The sequence below is a fragment of the Rhinopithecus bieti genome, unplaced genomic scaffold, assembly GCF_001698545.2.
Source record: "Rhinopithecus bieti isolate Rb0 unplaced genomic scaffold, ASM169854v2 scaffold_42745, whole genome shotgun sequence".
In the NCBI taxonomy this organism is placed as follows: domain Eukaryota; kingdom Metazoa; phylum Chordata; class Mammalia; order Primates; family Cercopithecidae; genus Rhinopithecus; species Rhinopithecus bieti.
Genome location: NW_016819184.1, coordinates 6,949,625 through 6,966,470, shown reverse-complemented (window position 1 = coordinate 6,966,470; position 16,846 = coordinate 6,949,625). Strand labels below are relative to the sequence as shown.

Genomic DNA, 16,846 nt, shown 5'->3' with positions numbered 1-16,846 from the left:
GCCCTGATTCTGCAGCTCAATCCCAATAAGAACGGCCTTTCACACTGGAAAGACCAGACAGCAAAAGTATCTGAATATCTTTCCCACTTCCAGTGTGTTGAGGCCTCAGTCTCAGTCTAGCCATGCTGGGGAGTCTCCAGGGGTCTCTCCTTCTTTCCCTGGGCCTAAATCAGGACTGCAGAAGCATCCTTACTGGCCCCAAAGGTTCCTTCTCCAGCCCCCTCTCCCCTGGACAGACCCACTGCATGTTGCAAAGAGATGTAGACAGTGATTACAGATCGATCTTCATTTCACCTGGACTGAGAAAAATCACCCTGGGCTACTGCTGCTTCCCTCAGCCACTATATCGCTCCCTCCACTTCCCCCCTCTAAACACCAGTGGTCTCATGATGTCCCCAAGCTGCCAGCCCCCACAGCCAGGCCCAGTCCTGCATTTACATTTCACTGGATGGACACAAACAGAATTTGGTTGCTTGTGACTGTAGGAATGAGGTTCCTATTTCTTGCTGGCTGATGGCCCAAAGCCACTCTTAGCTCCTACAGGCCACCTACTCACAGGCCCTCTCACTCCAAGGCCATTTACTTCTTCCAGGCTGGGAGGAAAGCCTCTCTCTGATGCTCCATCTCTGATGCTCCACCCACCTTCTGTAAAAGGGCTTACCTAATAAGGTCAGATCTACCCAGATAATCTCTATTTTGATTAGCTCAAAGTCAGCTGATTAGTAACCTAGACACAAGAGTGACATTCCATCATATTCCCTGGTCCAGCCTACCCTCTAGGGGATGGGAATATACAAGATATCTGCATGGGGGAGCTGGAACCTTGGGGGTCATCAGAGAACTTTGCCTACCATGAGGCTACTATGCTGCCACTTATAAAAGGGAACCATTTTGGTCCAAAACATGAAGCCAACGAGCTTTGTTGCAATTGAATTTTCACGATTCTTTCTTGCTATTACATACGTCAGTCTTCAAAGCAATAAATATTGAATTGCTATCTAATCCATTTACACTTCACAACTGGTCATTTCTCTTACTACATTTAAATAAGTTTATAAAACTCAAATTATCAGTACAACGCTGAGAACATTTACCTCTGCTCCACAAAGGCAGTTTTGCTGTACTTGTGTATTTACGGTACTTAAGTATCCGTCTCCTTTTATTTCTCTAGTTTTGTCATGCTCTCCAAAGCACTCATCATTCAGACTTGCCTCCAGTCAAGTTTTGAGGCCTTAATAACAAAAAGAATGTTATAAGCTCTTGAGGAAGTACAGACCCTTCAAACTCACATATCTAGGCCTTAAACTGTCAAACAGAAGCTTTAAAAAGGAACAAAAGAAAACATTATCAGTTTACTTTTATGTCCCCCAAATGGGCTGGAAGTGCATGTCAGTGCCTGCTGACCAGCTGACAACTACTCAGGCACTGGCAAGGCTGGCTCTGAATGCTCAGGATGGCTCCACTGTGCCTCTGTGCATCCCTCCCCATGCACGCCTGTGCCCACAGCAGATTACTCCTCCTGCATTCTTGAATGTGCACCTTTGGGTCCTGAAGCAGGAAAGTTCTAGGAACTGGGGGGGAAGATCACAGAGAGTGGTTACCCAGGTAGCCCTTACTGTCTGTGGGGCACACAGAGCCCTTAAATCCTTCTAAACATGGTGTCCCTGGTACCAGCGAGAAGTACCCCTTGGGCTGGTGCTCCCCAGAGACTACAGAGGGAGCGTACTAAGGCTTCAGGGCACCCCAGCCTCCCTGGCAGTTATGCAACAGACTTCTGTGAGCAAAATCTGAACATGGTTCCTCTAGGGATCTGGCAATATATTAAATTTCCTTAGGAAAGATGCTTTTTTCTTCCTGCAGACTTCAGGTTTCCATCAGCAGTTCCTCTTCCAGGACTCAGGAAACTAGGCTCCCACAGAATTGGCCATCCTTGGTCTCTCTGCATCTTTTGTATGAAAGTGGATAGCACACATAAGACAAGGCAGGGCCTGACTGATTCTACTGGTAAAGACACAGTAATCCACTTCTTGATTCAGGCGGTTTGGTACTCAGACACCGAGAGAGAGCTTAGCCAAAGACGTCCCAATCCCTGTTCCACACTCCAAATAGGATGACACCAAACAAAACAGGTTGGATGACTATGATGTGAGTTTTGGGATAATTTGTTGCTAAGGAGCCAATTACAGACTGAAGCTAAGTGGTTTAATATTCTGAAGCTGTATTCTGATGGAAGCATGGCAGAAAGCTTTATACCTTATCAGAACAGAGGCAGCCATTAGGAACTGACTCATGAAAGCCTCCCAGAGGAGAGAAGATGGTGAGTGAGCGATGGCCTTGTAGCAGCTCCTTACAAGCCTCTCAAATCCTTCTTGATCCTGGAGGATCAAAGGCATTCCACCAAGCTTCACATTAACTAGGGTTCAGGCCTCGTCTTGCATGGCCAGAAGGGTGGAAAGGTGCAAGGTTGCCAGGGTGCAATGGCAGAGCCATTCCCTTACATACTTTTGTACCAACTGTCATAGGTCAGGAACCTGGAAAACAAACTGACACAGAGGCTTGTGTACAGGAGGCTCTCTGGGGAGTGTATACAAAATCCACCCCTGTGAGGGGTGAGGGAAGCAGGACTGAAGAGTCAATGAACTATGAAGCAGGTGCAATAAAAGGTTCTCACCAATTCTCCAAGACTTTAAGGCTAGGCTGGCCCTTCCAAGATGCCCCATTGAGGCAGTGTGCTCAGACCTTTATATGCCTATATCGACTAGTCACTGGATGAGGAGTTGTTCAAGGAGGGTCTGTGAAGTTGTTCAAGACAACTGTCTTGAATTCCTGGAGAGCAGTGGCACTGAGAGCCATCAGCTGCCAACACTCCCGGTAGTTTGTATTTTGTCTGGGCACAGCCCCTTCCACCCAACATTTTGATCTGACTTTTTTTTTTTAACTTGTGCACAGTAAAGTTCGCTCTTTGTGATATATAGTAGTATGGGTTTTAGACAAACGCACGGAATCAAGTATTTGTCCACAATCGTACCATAAAGAACAGTTCCATCACCTTAAAAAGTTCCCTTCTGTGGCCCCTACAGTCAACTTCTCCCCTATATGCCACCACTCGGCAACCACGGGTCAATTTTCCATCCTTTTGTTTTGGGTTTGCAGATTGTCATATAAACTAAATCATATTATACTTAGCCTTTTGGACCTGGTGTTGTGCACTTAGGAAAATGCATTTAATATTTGTATATCAATAGTTTCTTTTTATGGTGAAGTAATATTCTGTTGTTTGAATGGACCACAGTTTATCCATTCATACACTGAAGGACATGTGGATTTATTTCCAGGTTTTGACAATTATAAAAAAGCTGCTATAATACATTCCCATACCAGTTTTTGTGTGAATGTAAGTTTTCAGTTCATTTGGTAAATACTTAAGGGTAGAACTGCTGGGTTGTGTATTCGGTGTATGTCTGACTTTATAAAAAACTGCTAAACTGTTTTACAGAATGGGTGTATCATTCTTCATTCTCACTAGCAATGAAATTGAATTCTAGCAGCTATGTTTACTCTTCAGCATTTGATAATGTCAGAGGATTTTTTGTTTGCTTGCTTGTCATTCTAACACATCTGAAGTGGTATCTGGCTGTTATTATTTGATTTATTTAATTACTAATAATTTTGAGCATCTTTTCATATGCTTATTTGCCATCCATATGCTTATTGGTAGATACCTTCCTTGATAAAGTATCTTTTTAGCTCTTTTGCTTATTTCTTGAAATTAGGTATTTACTTTATTATTCAGTTTTTAGAGTTTCTTCTTTAATATGATATGGATATAAGTCCTTTATGAAATATGTGATTTGCAAATATTTTCTCCTAGTCTATGCCTTTTCTTTTCGTTCTTTTAAGTGTGTCTTCAATAAAGCAAGTTTTTAATTAGATAAACTCCAATTTATCCTTTTATTCACAGATTATATTTTTGTTGTCAGATCTAAAATGTCATTGCCAAACCCACTGTCATACAGATTTTCTATTTTCTTCTATATGTTTTATAGTTTTATATTTTACATTTAGGTCTACAATTCATATTGCTTTAGTTTTGTAAATGAGGCATATGTTGAGGTTCATCTTTTGGCACGTGGACATCCAATTGGTTTATAAAAACTTTGCCTTTGAAAATTTTAAAAAATCATCTTGTTTTTGTGGATCTATTTCTGGGCTCTCCATTCTGTTCCACTTATCTGTGTCAAACTGCACTGGTCACTGTAGCTTCAAAATAAGTCTTAATATTAATCGTGTGAGTCCTTAAACTTTGTTATTTTTCAGTTTCAGTTTGTTTTGGCTATTCTAATTCCTTTGCCTCTTCGTATACATTTTAGAATCAACTTGTAGCTATCTACATATCTAACTTTTTTACATTGAATCTGTAGACCAAATTGGGGAGAACTGACATCTTAATAGTGGATTTTCCTATCCACAAACATAGACTATCACTATTTATTTAGATATTCTTTGATTAATTTCCATCAATGTTTTATAATACTCAGAATACAGATCCTACACAAAGTTTATTAGATTTATACCTAAATGCTTCTTTAACTTTTAGTGCTATTGTAAACAGTATTATTTTCAAGTTTCAAATTCTAATTGTTCATTGCTGGTATACAGGAGCAGTGAATTTTTATATATTGACTTCATTGCTGAGCTCACATTCTGAGCCACTGGACATTCTTTGAAAACTAGTCAGCCGTATCATTTTTCTGCTCTAATAGTACCCATTGATCTTAGAGTAAAATCCAAACACCTTATCTGACCTACACAGACCTCATAATCTGACCATTTACCTGCCTCTCTTTCCTGTCACCTCCTCCTCCTATCTTGCTTCCTTTCACCGACATTCAAGCCACCCTGGCCCTCCTCCCCTTATTGTGTAGACATGCCCAGTTGCTTCCTGCCTCAAGGCCTTAGCCTTTGTCTGTTTCTTTGCCTAACATGCACCAACCCCTCCCCAAGGTCATGTCACACCTGAGTGCATTCCTCTTTATGTCTTTGCTAAAATTTCCCCTTCTCAAAATGGCATTCCTTGGCCATATTATTGAACCCCCACCTACAAGACACCCTCTATCTCATCACCGTATTTAATTAGATTCTAAAGAGCAATGATAATTTAACTTTGGTTTATTTACCGTGTGTCTCCTGTATTTAGACTATAAATGCCATGACAGCAGGGACTGTCTCTCATGTTCATTTCAATATTCACATTCCCTAGAATAAGACTCAGTAAGTATAAGCATTTTAGAAATCTGGAGGAGAAAGAAGAGAAAAAAGAAAAGTAAATACATGAAGTTATTAACAGTGATTGTAAGTGGTTGGGATTGTGAAATTTTATTATTTTCTTTTCAGTGTATTTCTTATTTTCTATAATAAACATGTACTGTTCTTCAAATGAGTTATTTTAACTAAAATAAATGAATAAAAGGCCTTTGTTTTAGGGACTTTTCAGCCAATAATAAGCAAAATGGTTGTTGCATTATATATGGAGATTATAAAGAATAAGTCAGGTTTCATTACAAACTGGGTTTTTTTTTAACACAAATGCAAATAAGAATTCTTCTCGTACAACAACGTTCCTTCTGCCTTATATTTTCTTTGCTCTTTAAGGACTATACATAGAGACATCATAACTACTTTTCTCTCCAGGTGTCCAAATGGGAGAAACCAACTGCTGATGGTATTTAGCTAAATGACTGTGTAAGAAGCAACTGTGGAAGGTATATACCTTGGTACTAACTCTTCTTAGTACCAAGTGTGGTCTCTATCAGGCAAATCAAGCTGCAGGGCCAGCCTGGGAGGGGACAGCCTAAAGGAAGCCCATGAAGCACTGAACCTGAGCTCAATTTCAATGAGAACCATTACTGAACAGTCGAAAGACCAGAGACAAAGAACCATCTTTCCCACTTCCATTAAGCCAAGGCATTTGGTCTTATCACCAGGACATGTAGCTTTCTGGCCATGTTAAAGAATCTCTATGGAAAGAATTCAGCTGCTCCTACCTACAGGTAACAGTAACATCCACAATCACAAAGTAATAGCTGACAGTACACTGATTGATGATTTCATGCCTGGCACTAGCTCTTAGATATTTCATTCTCTTAAGAGACCCCATGAGGTAGGTAATACTATTATCATCCCCATTTTATTAATGGAGGCAATAACAAATGGGAAAACATGGACATATGGAGGTTGAGAACTTGTCCAAGGCCACACAGTTAGCAGGGAAAAGGGCCAGGAATTGAACTCAGCAAATCTGGTTCCAGAGGCAGGCTATAAACGACAAGACTAGTGGTTAGCAAACTGTATATGCATTCGAATCAGCTACAGAGCTTTCAAAAGCCTTTTTAGAACAGTTTTCTATTTATTTTTAAATTGAGTAGATAGGACAGAATTCCCACATGGCCCTCTCCCCTGCTCACATACACTGTTATTTTCTTTTATTCAGTCTGTCCTGTTTAGTTCTGTGTTTAATTCCTTAGCGAATACTTCATTTGCACTGATTCACTGAAGTAACAACCTCAAAACTTCATTACCATCCATAGGCATAGCCTTGGATGTTGTTGCCAGGGCTCTTAACCAACATCTCCTGACTGTTTTTCCGTTTCCTGGTTTCATTTTCAGGCTGGCCCCCTCCACATACTGGGCCAGTGTCAACTACAAGCCCACATCCTTAAAATCTATGATCTAAAAAGGAGAGAGATAATGTCCTTTTCCAGGGTCCACAAATCCTACAAAAGGAGTTTGTTCTTCCCTGGATCACCTGCCCTTCAATTGTACCAGTCCTTGTGGAAAAAGGGACAAGGGCCTATGATCTTGTTCAGGTCAGGGTCACATACACTGTCACTGATAACTCCTGCCACAATCACAGTGGATAAGTGGTGAAGCTCATCCCCAAGGGAAAGGGATTCCGAGCCAACTGAAACAACACATGTTCACTGTAGAAAGCAAGAGTGAAAAACATGAAGTTGTTGAAAAAGTTTAGCATTACAGTAATTTTATTCTGATCATTTAATGCAAGAAAGCCAAATAGGAATTCAAATTTTCAACTTTACTTTTGGTATTGATGAATAATGAAGAACCTTAGCTTCTTCATATTTCCACAGTTCATTGGAGTTAAAACAATCAGGTATTACATATTTCACTTGCTTTTTTCAAAGTTCTCCTAAAAAGCTGTGAGAATTCTACACCAGCATGGGTCACTGTTGCATAATATCACTGAGGTCTGTTGTGTGTACTACTTTTCACCAGCAAAGGAAAAACGAAGGATTTTTTGAGTAACTTTTGTATACATATTTAGGTACTACACTTTTACTAATAAAAGTAACTTTGACAAGAAAAAACATCTTGTATTACTGTGGTGCATGTTACAATTAATGAGACAATATTAATATATTAACTAAGTTCGGTAATTTGTATTCAGTTTTCTCACTCTGTGTGTTGTACAGTTCTATAGGTTTTGATAAATGCATGTATCCACCATTATAGTATCACATACAGATTAATTTTGCCCCCAAAATCCCATGCTTCACTTATTCAACATTACCCTTCTCCCTTCCCCCTGCCAGACCCTGCCAACCATTCTTTTAATTGTTCCTGTAGTTTTGCCTTATCCAGAATGTCACATAGTTGGAACCATATAGTATGTAGCCTTTTAAGGCTAACTTGTTACAACTGGCAATGGTCACTTAAGGTTTCTCCATGTCATTTTGCTACTTGACAGCTCATTTATTTTTATCATGGAATAATATTCTATTATATGAAAATACCAGTTCTTTATTTACCTACTGAAGGACATCTTAGTTGCTTCCAGCTTTTGCCAGTTATGAATAAAGCTACTATACAAATTCATGTGCAGGTTTTTGTGTACCCACAGATTTTCAGCTCAGCAGGATAAATAACTAGGAGTCCAACTGCTGAGTCATATGTACCATTTAAAATTCCAACCAGCAGTGAATGAGAATTCCTGGTGCTATGCATACCCAGCAGCATCATTTGGTATTGTCAGGTTTTGTTTTTTTATTTTAGCCATTCTAATACATACTTGTTAAGTATGATGTTAGCTGTAGGTTGTTTGTACACGTTCTTTATTAACTTGAAGAAGTTCCCATCTATTCCTAGTTTCCTGAGTAATTTTTTTATGATGAATGGGTGCTGAATTTTGTCAAATCCTCTTTTCTGCATCTATTGATATGATTTTTATTATTTTATTCTTTATGTGATAGGTTGCACTAATTGTTTTTCAATATTGAACAAGAAACATACAAGAATACCTTACACACCTGGAGTAACTCCCACTTGGTGTTGATATATAATACTTTTTCTACTTGTTGGATTCTATTTGATATTTTGTTGAGGATTTTTGCATCTGTACTCATGAGAGGTATTGCTCTGTATGTTTCCATTCTCCTAATGATTTTATTTTGCTTTGGTGTTAGGGTAATGCTGGCCTCATATAATGAATTAGGAAGTGTTTTCTGTGCTTCTATTTTCTGGATAAAACTGCAGAAAATTTGTATTATTTCTGCTACAAATGTTTGGGAAAATTCACAAGTGAACTCATGTGGTCCTGGTGCTTTATTTTTTGGAAGGGTAATTATTAATTTTTTTTTTTTTACTAGATATAGGCCTATTTAGATTATATATTTCTCCTTTCTAAGTTTGGGTACATTGTGTCTTTTAAGAAATTGATCCATTTCATCTGTCATCAAATTCAGAGACAGCTGTTTGTATATTATTCCTTTTTTACCCTTTTTTTTTTTTTTTTTTTTTGAGATGGAGTCTCACTCGTCGCCCAGGCTGAAGTGCAGTAGTGCAATCTCGGCTCACTGCAACCTCTGCCTCCCGGGTTCAAGCGATTCTCCTGCCTCAGCCTCCTGAGTAGCTGGGACTACAGGCGCGTGCCACCACACCTGACTAGTTTTTTATTTTTAGTAGAGATGGGGTTTCACCATATTGGCCACGCTGGTCTCTTAACTCCTGACCTCAGGGGATCTGCCCAGCTCAGCCTCCCAAAGTGCTGGTATTACAGGCATGAGCCACCACGCCCGACCTCCCTTTTTATCCTTTTAATGCCTGTGGAATCAGTACTAATGGTCCCGCTTTCATTTCTAATATTAATAATTTGTGTCTTCTTTCTTTGTTAGCCTTCCCAGAGGCTTATCAACTTTATCTATCTTTTCAAAGAACCAGTTTTTTATTTCATTGATTTTTTCGGTCAATTTCGTTGATTTTTGCTGATTTTTACTATGTCTTCTCTTCTGCTTGCTTTACGTATACAAGCATACCTTGTTTTACTGTGCTTCACTGTACTGTGCCTCATAGATACTGCACGTTTTGCGAACTGAAGATTTCTGGCAATTCTGTATTAAGGTCTATCGGCACCATTTTTCAAACAGCATGTTCTTACTTGTGTCTCTGCTGTAACATTTTGGTAATTCTTATAATATTTCAAACTTTTGCTTTATTATTATATATGTTATGGTGATCTGTGATCAGCAATCTTTGATGTTACTATTGCCCTTGTTTTGGTCCACCATAAATCATGACCCTATAACATGGCAGACTTAATCAACAAATTGTGTTCTGAGTATTCCACTGACTGCCATTCCCTCATCTCTCTCCCACTTCTCAGGCCTCCCTATTCCCTGAGACACAAAAATATCAAAATGATAACAATTAATAACCCTACAATAGTCTCTAAGTGTTCAAATGAAAGGAAGAGTCACGTACGTCATACTTTAAATCCAAAGCTAGAAATGATTAAGCTTAGTAAGTAAGGCATGTTGAAAACCCAGATAGGCTGAAAACTAGGCCTCTTGCATGAAACAGTTACCAAGTTGGAATGCAAAGGAAAAGTTCTCAAAGGAAATTAAAAGTGCTACTCCAGTGAACACACAGATAAGAATGCAAAATAGCTTTATTGCTGATATGAATAAAGTTTTAGTGGTCTGGATAGAAGATCAAACCAGCCACAACATTCCCTTAAGCCAAAACCTAATCCACAACAATGCCCTAACTCTCTTCAATTCTGTGAAAGCTAAGAAAGGTAAGGAAACTGCATAAGAACAGATTGAAGCTAATAGAGGTCAGTTCATGAGGTTTAAAAAAATAAACCATCTCTATAACATAAAAGTGCAGGGTGAAACAGGAAGTGTTGATGTAGAAGGTACAGCAAGTTATCCAGAAGCTCTAGCTAGGATAATTCTTGAAGGTGGCCACATTTAACAATGGATTTTCAGTATAGATGAACACAGACTTCTATAGGACAAAGATGCCCTTTAGGACTTGCATAGCTAGAGAGGTCAATGCCTGGCTTCAAAACTGATTCTGACTCAAAAGGCAGGCTGACTTTGTCACTGATATATAGCTGATGACTTCAAGTTTAAGCCAACACTCATTTACCATTCTGAAAATCCTAGGACTCTTAAGAATTATGCTAAATCTGCTCTGTCTTTGCTTTATACATGGAACAACTAAACCAGGATGACAACACATTGGTTTACTGAATATTTTAAGCTCCCTGCTTTGACCTCCTGCTCAGAAAAAAAGTTTCTTTCAATACATTAGTGCTAACTAATGCCCAAGAGTTTGGATGGCAATGTACAAGGAGATTAATGTTTTCATGTCTACCAATACAACATCCATTCCACAGCCCATGGATCAAGGAGTAATTTCAACTTTCAAGTCTTATTGTAGAAGAAATACATTTCATAAGGCTTTAGTTGCCACAGATAGCAACTTCTCACGGTTTCTCTTAGGTATGCCTATATATGGCTCTTCTTTCTCTCGTTTCTTAAGGTGAAAGCTCACATAATTGATTTTAGATCATTCTTTTCCAACATGTACTCAGTACTCTCCGTTTCCCTCTAAGCACTGCTCTTGTTGAATTCTACAAATTCTGATGAGTTGTATTTTCACTTTCATTTAGTTCGAAATACTTTTAAATTTCTCTTGAAACTTCTTTGAGCCAAGTGTTATTTTAGAAGCATGTCTGTTAATCTCCAAATATTTTAGGATTTTCAAGTATTTTGTTATGAATTTCTAATTAAATACCATTGTGATCTGGGAACATACTTTGCATAATTTCTATTCTTTTAAATTTGTTAAGGGGTGTTTTATAGCCTGGAATGTGCTCTATCTTGGTAAATGCTCCAGGAGTGTTTCAGAAAAATGTGTATTCTGCTATTGCTGAAGTGTCCTATTAATATCAATTAGATACAGTGGACACATGGTACTATTTAGTTCAACTATATTCTTACTGATTTTCTGCATGCTGAAACTGTCAACTACTGATTCAGGGTTGTTGAAGTCTCCAACATTAATAGTGAATTTGCCTATTTCTCTTTGCAGTTCTATCAATTTTTGCTTCACATAGTTGATGCTCTGTTGTTAGGTACCTATACATTAAGGAATTAATTTTGCCTTCATTTATTCCTTCTCTGATGCTCTTCCTTTATGTAGATCCAAGTTCATGACCTTGGATCATTTTCCTTCCCTCTGAAGAACTTATTTTAATATTTCTTGCAACACAGGTTTATCATTGACAAATTCCCTCAGCTTTTGTTTGAGAAAATCTTTAAAGTATCCATCATTTCTGAAAGATAATTCTTGTGGATACACTCTAGTTTGGTGGGGTTTCTCTTTCAACATTGTAAATATTTCACTCCAGTCCCTTCTTGCTTGGTTTCTAATCAGAAATGTAATTCTTATTCTTGTTCCTCCATAGCATGTATTTTTTCCTCTGGCTTCTTTCAGTGACTTTCTCTTTGACTTTGGTTTTCCACATCTTGAATATAATATGCCTAGGTACAGACTAAGCTTGAAAAACCTACAGCCCGCGGGCTGTATATAGCCCTGGACAGCTTTGAATGCAACTCAACACAAATTTGTAAACTTTCTTAAAACAGCATGAGGGTTTTTTTTGCAATTTTTAAGCTCATCAGCCATTGTTAGCATTAGTGCCTTTTATGTGTGGCCCAAGACAATTCTTCTCCTTCCAGAGTGGCCCAGGAACACCCCTGGTATAGACCTTTCGGTATTTATCTTGCTTGGTGTTCTCTGAGCTTCCTGCTCTAAGAGCGGGTTTGGTGTCATTAATTTTGGATAATTCCCAACCATTACCGTCTCACATATTTCTTCTACTCTATTCTCTTTCTTCTCCTTCTGGTATTACCATTATACATGTTATTACAAGTTTTGTAGCTGTCCAACAGTTCTTGGAGAGTCTACTTTTTCATTCTCTATTTTCTTTGCTTTTCAGTTGAAGAAGTTTTTATTACCAGTTCTTCAAGCTCATTTATTCTTTGGCCTGTCCAGTCTCCTGATAAACCCATCAAAGGCATTCATTTGTCACACTGTTTTTTGACTTGTATCATTTCCTTTTAAATCTTCCTTAGTGTTTCCATATCTCTGCTTACATTACATTACCCTTTTACTCTTGCATGCTATCTGCTTTTCCATTAGAGCCCTTAATATATCAATCATAGCTACCTTAAATTCCCTACTTGAGAATTACAAAATCCGCATCATATGTAAAAATGGTTCTGATATCTCCTTTGTCTCTTGTTCTTTCTTGCCTTTTAGCATGCTTTGTAAATTTTTGTTGAAAGCTAGCCATAATATATCTGGAAGAATGTATAGAAACTGAGGTAATCAGGCTACTTGATTCATGTCAATCTGGCTAGAAGTTAGGCTGTGTTTAATGTTTGCTGTACTTATCGGTGTCAGAGGCTTCAATCTACTATTCTTGCTTTGAGTTTTCACATTGTCATTGTCTTTGGGTTTCCCCCGAAACTCCTTTTAAATAAAATGTAGTCTGATAATTATGGGTCACAGTTGGCACTAGGGAAAGGCAGTCTCCTGATTTAACAAAACCCTGAAACTGGCGATCAACAGCTTGCCGATAAGATCTCAGGAGTTGGGCAAGTGGGTTCAAACATGTGCACTAAGAGGCAAAATGGCAGAGTTTAACTGGTATATGACCTTCTAAGAACATTTAATGGGTAAGAGAAGAATGCTTCAAGTAAGCATGCATACAACTCCAGTAAACACACTACGCATATGGCCCTGCCCTAGTGCTGGCACGCCACTGAGCATGCGGACCGCTCACCCTGAGGGAAGAATCAGGCAAGAAGTAATGCAACCCCGGAAGCCTGTCAACATACAAGACCCAAAGTCAAAGGTCCAACCACGCACTTGATCTCTCAAGGCACTTGCTTGGCCCTCTTCCAAGTGTTTTTACTTGCTTTTGTTCCATTTATAAAGCTTATAAATAAATTTTTCCTCCTGCCCTAAAACTTGCCTTGGTCTCTCACTCTGCCTTATGAACCTTGATTGAATTCTTTCTTCTGACAAGAATTAAGGTTGCTGCTGCCCCCTGCAGATTCACCACCACTAAGAACGGGAAAGCTAGAGGGGGCTGGAGTCTTCTAATTGCCCTTTCCCTAGAACAGATGAGGCTCTGGTAAAGTAGTTTCCTTTGAGAGAAGGCTTTTGTTAGGGAAAATGCTGAGGGCAGTTTTCAAAATGGTTACTTTGCCCCCTCCTTCTGCATGAAGCAAGAGGGAGTTTTAATCCAATCCTTGTCCTAAGAATCTGCTGCAGCTCTGAAAGGTAAAACTCCCAAAAGTGTAAGGGCACTATATGAGTGGTCTCCCAGGAGTTTCTAACTCTCAAGCTAATTCACACTCAGTCTCCAGCAAGTCATCAATGACCATTTTAAGTGTTCCTGCTATTTACTGCCTCATGAGGATTTCTGTTCCTAGCATGCTGATCTCAGTTGCGATTTTCTGCATTTGCCTATCCAGTTTTGGGGTGGCCATTTGCTTTGTGACCTCCATTATCTGATGGATATTTTAAAGGCTGTTAATGTTCCATTTGTTCAGCTTTTTTCTTGTGAGGACAGTTGTGATTGACTTCTAAGCTGTTTACATGTCACAGATGAAACCAGAAGTGTTAAAAAATAAGAAATAGCACACAAAAACAAAACCTTTCTGGAATATTCAATATTTTGAGGGTAAAAGGTCCTGGGACTAAAGTGTTTGATTGCCACTATATAAAGGAACTCTGTTAGCAACAGTAGATACATATATGATTCTACTCTAAATTCTACAACAAGTTATATGTAATAAATTTCTCTTTAAAACAGTCAAGCAAAAAAAATACATTGTGATATTGGTGGAAAGATTTCAAAGATATGCCTTATTCTTTATTTCAAGTCAAAAAATAAAAATAAAGCAAAAAATACCATTTGTCATTCATGACAAGAGTAATTTATTACATTAAAATTGAGGTCACCTAGGCACCAGCACAACACCCTGGCTTTGTAACCATTTGAAGGGTTCTTTCTGCCTGCAACACAAAGACCATGGCATTGTAGTAAAGGAAGAGATTAATAGACATGAGGCCAGCCACACCATGAGGGAGACAGATTTAGTACTCAAATCATTCTCGTCCAAAATTTATAGGTTAGGGATTTTTCAGAGGCAGTTTGGGGGAAGTGGTGGAGGTCGCTAGGCTTGCTGCTGATTAGTTGGGGCAGAGATGAAATCATAAGGGGTGAAGCTGTCCTCTTGCACATTGAATCACTTCCGGGTGGGGCTGTAGGAATGATGGGTGTCAGACATGCAAAAAAACCTTAAAAGATATCTCAAAAGGTCAATCTACAATAGAGGTGTTATCTGCAGGAATAATTGGGGAAGTTGCATATCTTATAACCTTCTGAATAATGACTGATAATAGCTCATGTCTGCACCTTAGCAGGACCCAGGCTCCTATCCTCCTGCCAGCCTGATGCAAAAGCAGTTGAGTTTGGGGGAAGGCCTATTATAATTTAAACTACAGCCTAAATGTCCCAAAAGCCCAAGAATAATCAAGGCAAGATTGGGGGTGGGTTAGCTCAGATCTCTTTCACTGTCATAATTTTCTCACTAACTTTTGCAAAGTTTTTTCAGCTTTGAAAATAAGATTGAATTTGCCAGTTTCACCTCTTCCTACTCCTCTTATACTGTGATAGAGTTCCCAAACAACCTCTATTGCTCTCTCTATCAATTCCATACAACAAACCTATACTCGATCTCTACTAGGCACAAAACAATTCCTAATTTCAACAACTGTACAGATGGTTGGGAAAACAAACGTGAGAATTATTTGGTAAAGCTCCATAACACAAGAGAATTATAGTATCTAAAAACTCTAAGTGTAGCAAAGAGAAATTACTGACAAATTCTCAAACAGTGTGGAGGGCTGTGCTTGGCACTAAATGATGAACAGGATTTTTCTTGCTATCCAAAAGAAGGGGCATTCTAGGTAGAGGGAAAAGCATGTACAAAAGCAGGGGGGTCTAGGAAGCAAGCATAAGTCAAGGATAAAGGGCTTTGTATGCCTGTTAAGAAGTAATGGTGGCCAGGTGCGGTGGCTCATGTTTGTAATCCCAGCATTTTGGGGGGCTGAGGCGGGTAGACCACTTGAAGCCAGGAGTTTGAGACCAGCCTGGTCAACATGGCAAAACCCTGTCTCTCCTAAAAATACAAAAATTATCTGGGCCTGGTGGTGCACGCCTGTAGTCCCAGATACTCGGGAGGCTGAGGCAGGAGAATCGCTTGAACCCAAGAGGTGTAGGTTGCAGGAGCCGAGATCACACCACTGCACTCCAGCCTGGGTGACAGAGTGAAACTCCATCTCAAAAAAACAGTAATGGTGATGGCGATTCAGTCAGAAAGCATCAAGCACCAGGACAATTGATAAAAGAGTAGAGGGCAGTGCAGAAAATAAAATGCTGGTGAGGAGATAATGGCTATCGACCAGTAAAGAAACTCCTGGAATTGTTCCGATGAAAGCTAGTATTTCAAAACAGAGGAAGAGATGGAGAAAGACAGGAAAGTTTTTCTTTAAAAACCAAAAGTAAAACAAGACTGGGTGATATATTGAACATACGAGATTGAAAGAAAGGGGAGACGACAAGATGCTCTAGGTTTTCCGCCTTATTCAAGGAAGTCAAAATCCAGCTTATAGTATTGATCTTGCTCATGAAGTTTCAGATAGGTAATTCTAAAAAGCCTATTTTCCTTTAGACTGTCCAGTTATGATAACATGTATCAAAGCTAACTTATGACTACAATGGGCAGGGCATAAAGAACAGAAAGTCTGGTGTACACAACTTAGAATGTATCTAGAGTACAAAAGGAAAAAAGAGGCAAGATCTACTTCCAATCCCATGGGGCATCTGGAAAACTCCCTCAGGTGACCGCTCCATCCAAACACCTGGGATCTTTCTCAACCTTCTGATTTCTGTTACGAGGGCATCCAGCACAGTCCTGGCAGTGCCGTAGGATCAGGGAGCATCAGCTGAGACAGCAACTGGCAAAGGCCCGTGTGGCCCAACGCCCACCACTAACGCCGTTCAATATCTACCTCAACTCCCCTCTAACGCGAGAATGTGTGTGAGGGAGGCAGGGAGAGTTCGGAGTAAAATTAACCTGAATCGACAGCGCGTCTGCCGCGCTAGCTGCCACAAATGCTGCAGACCCGACGGAGTGGAGGCAGAAAAGGCCCTGGCGTCCACTCGGGAGAGAATGAGGTCAGGAGTTCGTCCGGCACATCGCGTAGAGCGAAGAGACCACACCTACCTGACCACAGATGCTCCATCCGCCCAGCAACCGTGGTCCATGTTGCCTGCTATTTGTCCAGCGCCAGCGTCGAAAAACCACCCTTGCGCCCGCGCGCTGTGCACCGCGCCTGCGCATAGTCTCCAGAGGCTGAGCGCGGGGCTGCCAGTGCGCATGCTCGGCTCTTTCGCGCTTCC

General features: G+C 39.8%; 1 protein-coding gene across 3 annotated transcripts in view; it reads right to left on the bottom strand.

Moving 5' to 3' along the window:
* FAM24B (family with sequence similarity 24 member B) overlaps positions 1 to 16,829 on the bottom strand; it is a 33,568-nt gene extending 16,739 nt beyond the window's left edge. The window contains exons 1-3 of one of the 3 annotated variants that reach the window (XM_017858723.1): positions 16,671 to 16,768; positions 5,178 to 5,294; positions 1,095 to 1,231 (exon numbers count right to left, since the gene is read on the bottom strand). The gene's annotated coding sequence lies outside the window, so the exon portion shown is untranslated. Of the gene's footprint in view, positions 1 to 1,094; positions 1,232 to 5,177; positions 5,295 to 16,670 lie in introns of all 3 variants that reach the window. The other 2 variants (XM_017858724.1, XM_017858722.1) reach the window with 2 other exon arrangements.
* Between the last annotated feature and the right edge of the window lie 17 nt (positions 16,830 to 16,846).